Below are 8,627 nucleotides of genomic sequence, written 5' to 3'. Positions count from 1 at the left end.
AGTTAATAGAACAAATAACAATGGATGATTTTTTAGTGTATCCACAGCAAGGAAGAAGACAAAGCCATCAGCATGGAAACAGATTAGAAAAGATGCCTGAAAATCTTTGTAAGCTACACTACGTGCATAAGTAGATGTGTAACACGCCTTATTGAATTGCTGTAAAACTTTTGCCAGATATATGACGTTAGTTCCTTTGCACCAATGAATTTAATAAGTTATTGTGATGTAGTTAATGACTTAAGATCAGGCTTTGTTAAGAGTATATAAGCTGGAGAACACACAGCATAAAAAATTTTTTCTTCTTGCACCCTGATCATGTGTGCACATGTTACATCCAACCGAACAGTGACACTTTTTATTATACAGAAGCATTTCATTGCTTTCTTACAATATCTCTTAGCTTTACCATAACTTCTTCTCTTTTATTCTAAGCATCAGTCGTCTTCTTACTTCATCTCTTTTACTCTACTCTACTTCTTTTATTTCCATGCTTTGGGTCAGAAAGTTTCAAAGCCATTCTGTGCCTCTCTTTTTGCCACAGCAGATACAATTACCAATGAACACAAATCACAAAACCATTTTTCACAGAGCACAGAGAGAGACGGCGCTGAAATTGTGTCTGTGCCCTTCCAAATGCACCGGGACAGCGGCCCCAGGGGCTGGGCTCGGCTGCCACAATGTCACCCCTGGGCCCAGCTGTGTGAGATGTGACACTAAACCCCAAACTGCTGGCAGCCCCCTTGGTGGCTTCTGCCGAGAACGGGAACACGGCCCCGAGCCCAGGGACGGAGCAGAGCCCTGCAGGGACACGGCCCCGAGCCCAGGGACAGAGCAGGGCCCTGCAGGGACACGGCCCAGAGTCCAGGGACAGAGCAGGGCCCTGCAGTGACACGGCCCCGAGCCCACGGACAGAGCAGGGCCCGGCAGGGACACGGCCCCGAGCCCAGGGACGGAGCAGGGCCCTGCAGGGACACGGCCCAGAGCCCACGGACAGAGCAGGGCCCGGCAGCGCCGCGGGGCCGCTCCGAGCGCGGCCTCACCGGGACGGCAGCGGCGCCACCCGGGGCTGGGCAGGACCCGGCCCTGCTGTCCCACACGGAGCTGCTGCAGGGGCTGAGCAGGAGCTCCCGACCCTGGAGCTGAGATCCTGGGATTCTGTGAAAGTTCTGCTAAACCAAGGAAAAATGGGGATGGGGCTTGGAGCCACCTGGGATAGTGGAAGGTGTCCCTGCCCATGTGTCACCATGCGATGATGGGGAGATGGCTCTGCCCCAATGAAGGGGCAAATGGGACCATAGGAGTGCAACTGAGGGATTTTATTCATCAACACAGATTTGACTGCACAAGAAGCATGAGGTAGAATGAGGGAAAGAAAGAGGAAACTCCTGTCAGAGAGAGGAGACCCAGAGCAGGAGATAATCAGCTGGAACTCCATGAGCTGTAAGGTCCCTGCCGGCCCCAAGCGCTGCGTTGTGTAGGAGTTGTACGGACTCCAGAAATGACTCCACAGCTGCTTTCTGCTGAGCAGGCCCTGGGCAGGGACAGGGGAGCAGAGGGGGCAAGGCTTCAGCCACAGGTTCAGCGGCAAGTTCCTTCTGCTGCATGTTCTGGGTGCAAACTAGAAGTGAAAATGGGGAGAAGAGCCTTTGCAGCACCTCCACAGGCACAGCAAGCCCGGCAAGGAGCAGCCCTTGCTCCTGGCCCACGCCCAACCGGCGCTGCCCTTCTGAGGCTGCCGGGCTGCCGGGCCGCGGGCAGCGAACCCGCGGGGCTGTGCTGGCTCCGCTCTGGCGGCTGCACAGCCCCGCTGCCAAGGGCTCTCTCCCAGCACAGCTCTCTCTCAGCCGGCCCCAACGGGCGCCTTCAGTTGGCCTGCAGAGAGCAGCGCCAGCCCTGCCCTGCCCGCCCGGCCGGCAACTCTCCCGCTGCGCTGGGGCTGAGCACTCCCTGCTCACAGGGGGCTCAGTGCCACTGCCTGGGGAAATGCATCGGCACCGCTGAGAGACAGCAAATGAAACCTGGGCACTCTGTTCTTGCGCCTTTTTACAGACTTTATTAGAAAACACACAAATTCCTCAAGAACGGGAACAGTATTGGGACATCATAATATATCAAAATTACAGCATATGGTCTATGAATGTTTTCATATCATAGACCATAATATGAATATACAATATGAAATAAAACGGAATAATTTTCTAGTTTTATTGATTCATTCAATTTTGTCTTCAATTTTCTATTCTTATCCTTCTTAATGTTATTCTTAATCTTCATACTACTCTTTAAATTCTTTTCCTATTCCTATTCCTATTCCTATTTCTATTCCTATTCCTATTTTTCTTTTCTTCTTCTTCTACATATTTTAAAATTCTTATTCCGATTCCTAGTACTCTTCTTCTTCTAAGTATTTCTAACTTCTTATGCCTATTCTTCTTCTATGGATCCTTAAATAAGCCTTCTCCATCTTGTCTTTTTCCTCTTTGTCTTCTTGCTCTTTGTTGTCGTCTTCTTCATCTTCTTGGTCTTCTTTGTCTTTGTCTTCTTTGCCGTTGTCTTGGAGTGGTTTGTGCTGAGAGTCCGTTCCAGGAGCCTCTGCTTTGTGCCCCAGAAATGGTTGCTGCACCTTCCAGGCCCGGGGCCGGGTGTGTGTGGGGCGGGCAAGGGGGGAGCTTTGGGCTCCTTGGCTGCCCATTTTCCAAGCCTCACTGCCCAGCTGTTCCTGGCTCTGCCTGCTGCAGTTTTGCTTGGCTTGCTTGGCTTTGCCGGCCCATGCAAAAGGTTTTCCCTTGCCTGCTTGGAGGAGCTGCAGCAGCGATCTTTCAGCCCCTCCAGCTGAACCCAACAGCTGCTGCTCCCACACCAGAGCAGCGGCACCGGCGGCAGCGGGGCCGTCCCGTTCCAGCCCCAAGCATCAAGGAGCCCCGGCGGGCACAGAAAGCACAGCCAGAGACTCCAGCCCCGCTGCTTTGGCTGCCCTGGACAGGAGGTGCGGGAGCCCAGAGAGCCGCCAGGGCTGTGCCTGCTGCTGCATGGAACTGCTCTGGGGAAGCTGCACCGCCCTCAGCGGGAAAGCCGCTGCCACCTCGCACCCCAAGCTGGGGAGGGGAATTGCTCCAACGCTTGCCCCGTTCTCCAGGGATTTTGGGTCTTTGTTCCTGTGTCTGTGTGGGCCAGGGGAGAGAGTTCTGTGGGCATCCTGTTGGAATAAACTGTTGTGTTTGGAAGTTACCACTTTCCTCTCTTGCTATTCAGTATCTGATTGTGGAGAGCAATTGCTGAAAGCTTTGAGAGGAGACATTGCATTTGGGAGCATCTTCCTTTCAATACGTCTCAAAACCGAGACGGTCGTCTTCTTCTTCATAATCTTTTTCTACTTGGTCTTCCTGGTCTTGTCTCCATCATCATCTTCATCTTCACTTCATTATCTTCTTCATGTTCTTCGTCTTCTTTGTCTTGTCTTCAACTTCTTCCTCATCACCTTCATCTTTGTCTTCATCATCTTCTCATTCTTCCTCGTTTTACTCCTCGGGCCGCGGCCTCAGGCAGGGACAGCGGAACAGCCCCCGCAGCGCCCGCAGCGCCCGCCTGAAGCGGGAGGGACGTTTCCTGGCCTGGGCAGCACCAGGCAACACCTCCTGAGCAGCTCCGCCCCGGGCAGCAGCTGCCGGCTCGGCCTCCGTGGGACAGCCCGGGGCAGGAGAGGCGCTGGCCAGGGCAGGGGCTGCCAGCTGGGACACCTCTTCCAGAGAGGAGTCTGCCCAGAGCAGTGACGGCAGGGACTTTACTTCACCATCCTCTTCCCATCTCTCGCTGTAGATGTCCCTCTCACTGCAGGGCTCACTGGAAAAAGGCGATGTCTCCTGGCTGCCTCCCAGGAACGGCCGTGGCCCTGCCAGCTCTGACCCAGCCACTGCCCACTCCTCTTCCTCTCCCACACTGTAGATGTCCCACTCAGGGCAGGGCTCACTGTCCCCAGCCGAGGTCTCCTGGCTGCCTTCCAGGGACAGCTCTGACCCTGCCAGCTCTGACTCGGCCCCTGCCCACTGCGGCTGCTCCCCGGGGGCCGGGAATCCCAGCGGGGCAGGGCAGGGGCCGGGGGGGCTGTGCGGGGCAGGCGCCGCCCCCGCTGCCGCCTCCTCAGCAGCTCCGGCCCGGGCAGCAGCTGCCGGCTCGGCCTCCGTGGGGCTCTGTAGGGAAGGAGAGGCGCTGCTTGGGGCAGGCACTGCCTGGGCTGCCACCTCTGTGCCCACGGGGCTGCCACAGCTGGGCCCCCTGGGGGACAAGGCTCAGGCTCCTCCTCACTCACTGCCAGCAAGGATCTGTCCCACATCTCAGAGCTGATGGCATTTCTCCTCTGGGACAGCTCCTGCCTGCTCACATCTCCCTCCCACTGGGACAGCTTTCCCTCACTGCCATCGTCCCACCAGGGCAGCTCTGGGGCTGCAGCGTCTGCTCCTTGGCACAGCTCCTTGGCACTGCTGGCTCTCACCTGGGACAATCCCAGCTCTCTCCTGTCTTCCCACTGGGACATGTGACAGTGCACATCTTGTCCCCATGGTCAGAGGTCTTGCTACCTCTCACCTTTACCCAAAGAAAGCTCTTGGGCATCGTCCCAGTAGGAATCCTCTGGGACACTCCCATCTCTCTGCAGGGACAGCTCATGGGATCTTTTGTCTTCTCCCTATCCCAACTCCTGCTGCCCTCTCATGTCTATTTCCCAGTGGGATATCTCTTGGGTTGTGACACATTCTTCCCCCTCGCACACCTCTTGCTACATCTCACTGAGGACTCTCCCCACTGCTGCAGCTCCCGGACTGGGACAGTTTCTTCCCATTAATAGAGCTCTTGGTGTGTCCCACCTCTGCACTGGGAAACCTCCCCAACTCTCACACATACCTGGCATTGGTACAGCTCTTGGCTGCTCCTGGATCTCTGCTGGGACATTTCTTGGACTCTCAGCACTTGTCTTGGGTCCTTCTCTTGCAGAGCTTCCCACTGGGAAAGCTCACAGTCCGCCTGGGCAAAGGGCCTCTCCTCCTCCTCAGTCTGTGACAGGGGCAGCACTGACCTGCCCACTGCCCCCGACCACTGCCCGCTGGGGGCCTCCAGCCAGCTGGGCAAGGGGCTGGCGACCGGGAGTTGGAGTTGCCTTTGTCCTCCTCGCTGTCCTCGTCTGCCGCTGTCGGCCTCTGTCACTGTGGGCGTCCAGCGCAGACAGACACAGGGAGCTGCTTCCTGCACAGAGAGCGGCTCTCCTGCGACTGGGCACCGCAGGGCTCTGCGCCCCTTAGACACCCTCAGCCAGGCCGGGGCTCCCTGATGTCACAAGGCTCTCTGGCCACCACCACGTCCCACATCACAAAGGGCCCCAACACCATGTGCCTGTGTCACCAAGGGCCACCCGGGGCAGCCCAACATCAGTGGGGCAGCCAGGAAGTGGCTGGGAGCAGCCCCACACTTGTGGCCTTTGGTCCCTGCTGTGCCCAGAGCCCTGAGAGGCTTTGGCCACTCTTAGAAATGATTAGTCGAAAGCCAAATTATCAAAAATGCTGAAAGATTTATTCATCTTTTTCTGTGACCAAAATGCAGCCCTCAAAACCACCACAGCTAAAGAGACAGCGTCGAGCCTGGTTTCGGCGCTGGGTGAACCTGGATCTGACCTCTACTGCATCCGACCCCCTCTCGCTCACAACAGCCGCTTTTAGTGAGGGTGTTTAATACAGTTTAGTATGCCTGAGGCCACGGAGTCCAAGTTTCTTTTGTAACTCTGCATATTCATAGTTGGTTCTTTGAGTGTGCAGAGCCGGACAATCGCCGTTTCCTGGTTGACAGCCAGCGTTGATCAAATCCCAGGAAGACTGTACTCACATGTATCTTTCTGAGGCTTCTGCTATCTTGATCGATGCTATCAACAGGGCAATGATCCCTCTTAGGTATCTTCCATGGCTCAGGATGGCGGTGACCATTGTGCTGGGTGGGTCTATTCATAAGCTAAATGCCGATTGTTATCCTGCCCCCTTCAGGAATTTCAGAGTTTGAATAGATGTCTGCCTCTCGGGCTGCTTGTGGTCAGAGACTCGTTTGGATCTCACAATCTTTATAAAATACATTCCTTTATAGCATGAATTATTTCTAACATATATTACAGCCACACTGCCACAGGACAGCCCCAGCCCCACAGCTCTTCATCCTCGTGTTCTTCCCAATGGGAGAGCTGTTTGTTGTCATCCTCTTCCCATGGGGACATGTCTTGGACATCATAGTCTTCCCCAAACCACAGCTGTTTCGTGTTTGACGTCTGCTGGGGAAAGCTTCTCATCCTCGTAGTTAACCCCTTGGGACAGCTCTTTGTCACTGTCACTGTTCCCCTGGGACAGCTCTTTTTCATCCTTCTCTTCACCCAGGGACAGCTCCTTGTAACTCTTGCTGTCCCCTCGGGAGAGCTCACTGTCACCTTCCACTGGGGACAGCTTCTCCTCATTGCTGTTTTCCCCTGGGAAGAGCTTGATGGCCTCTTCCAATTTGGACAGCTCACGGTCACTTGTGCTGTCCTCTGGACCAACCTCGAGGGCTTCTTCCACTTTGGACAGCTCCTCATCAGCTGGGCCATCCCCCGAAACCACCACGATGTCCTCTTCCACCGGGGACAGCTCCTGGTCACTTGTGTGGTTCCCTGGAACAACCTCAATGTCCTCTTCAACTTTGGACAGCTCCTGGTCACTTGTGCTGTCCACTGGAAAGAGCTCACTGTCATCTTCCACTGGGGACAGCTCCTGGCCACTCTTGCTGTCCCCTAGAGAGAGCTCGATGGCCTCTTCCACTGGGGACAGCTGTGGGTCAGTGCTGCTGTCCCCTGTAAGGCTCTCGATGGCCTCTTCCACTGGGGACAGCTCCTCATCACTGCCATGTTCCCCGTGGGACAGCTCGTTGTCATTGTTCTGTCTCTCCAGCTCTGTGCCCGTGAGGCTGCGCCCCATGGCTCGAGCCCCCGAGGGGATGGGCAGCACAGGCAGCAGCTGCCAGCTTGGGGACACGCGGGCTGTGCCCTCCTGGGCCACCCTGAGCGGGGGCAAGAGCACCCTGGGCACGGGGGTGTATGGCTGCCAAGCACAGGGGCTGCAGGGCTGGGGCTCCTTCTCCCCTGTGCTCTCCAGCTCTGTGCCCTGGCTCTGAGCATCCCTGGGGCTCACCAGGCAGGGCAGTGGTGACAGCGGTGACAGCGCTGGCAGAGGTGGCAGGGGTGGCAGTCTGTCCCCCTAGAGGGACAGGGCCTGGCTCCAGCTGTCCTGTGGCACTGCCTGCGGCTGCCCAAGCTGCACCTGTGGGACCTTGAGGTGTTTGGGCTTTCTGGGTCCTACCTTTGGCTGCCCCAGGTGCACTGGTGGCAGCTTGATGGGAATCAGCGAGGAGCAGTAGGAGGATGAGGATGAGGAGGCGTGGGACGGAGACGGCTCCCTCGGCAGGACAAAGGTCCTGGCCCTGTCCCTGCACTGGCCTCTCCTTTCTGCCTCATCCCTCACTCTCATCCTCCTCTGCACACTCAACAGTTGGCCTTGGGCAGGCTGGGAGTTCCCCTTCTCCTTGTTCATTTTCTCAGTAATTTCCATTGTCCTCCAGTGCAGACAGACACAGGGAGCTGCTTCCTGCACAGAGAGCGGCTCTCCTGCGACTGGGCACCGCAGGGCTCTGCGCCCCTTAGACACCCTCAGCCAGGCCGGGGCTCCCTGATGTCACAAGGCTCTCTGGCCACCACCACGTCCCACATCACAAAGGGCCCCAACACCATGTGCCTGTGTCACCAAGGGCCACCCGGGGCAGCCCAACATCAGTGGGGCAGCCAGGAAGTGGCTGGGAGCAGCCCCACACTTGTGGCCTTTGGTCCCTGCTGTGCCCAGAGCCCTGAGAGGCTTTGGCCACTCTTAGAAATGATTAGTCGAAAGCCAAATTATCAAAAATGCTGAAAGATTTATTCATCTTTTTCTGTGACCAAAATGCAGCCCTCAAAACCACCACAGCTAAAGAGACAGCGTCGAGCCTGGTTTCGGCGCTGGGTGAACCTGGATCTGACCTCTACTGCATCCGACCCCCTCTCGCTCACAACAGCCGCTTTTAGTGAGGGTGTTTAATACAGTTTAGTATGCCTGAGGCCACGGAGTCCAAGTTTCTTTTGTAACTCTGCATATTCATAGTTGGTTCTTTGAGTGTGCAGAGCCGGACAATCGCCGTTTCCTGGTTGACAGCCAGCGTTGATCAAATCCCAGGAAGACTGTACTCACATGTATCTTTCTGAGGCTTCTGCTATCTTGATCGATGCTATCAACAGGGCAATGATCCCTCTTAGGTATCTTCCATGGCTCAGGATGGCGGTGACCATTTGTCCTGGTTTAGGACAAATTAGGGGAAATCTCCAAGAGGGAGCCCCCCAGAACAAAACAAACCTCCAACCACCCCTCCCCCAACACCGGGTTCGGGAAGGAATTTCTCGGAGGAGCAAAGTGGAAAACAAAACCTATTTATTTACAAGTAACAAAAGAACACTCCCCAACACAAGAAAAGAAAAGGGACCAGACTGTGTTGTGGAGGGCGCCGAATCTTCTCTAGCAGGCTTCGGGTGTCCTGGAGCT

This window comes from Zonotrichia albicollis, chromosome 2, assembly GCF_047830755.1.
Source record: "Zonotrichia albicollis isolate bZonAlb1 chromosome 2, bZonAlb1.hap1, whole genome shotgun sequence".
NCBI lineage: Eukaryota > Metazoa > Chordata > Aves > Passeriformes > Passerellidae > Zonotrichia > Zonotrichia albicollis.
This window is presented reverse-complemented; position numbering follows the sequence as displayed.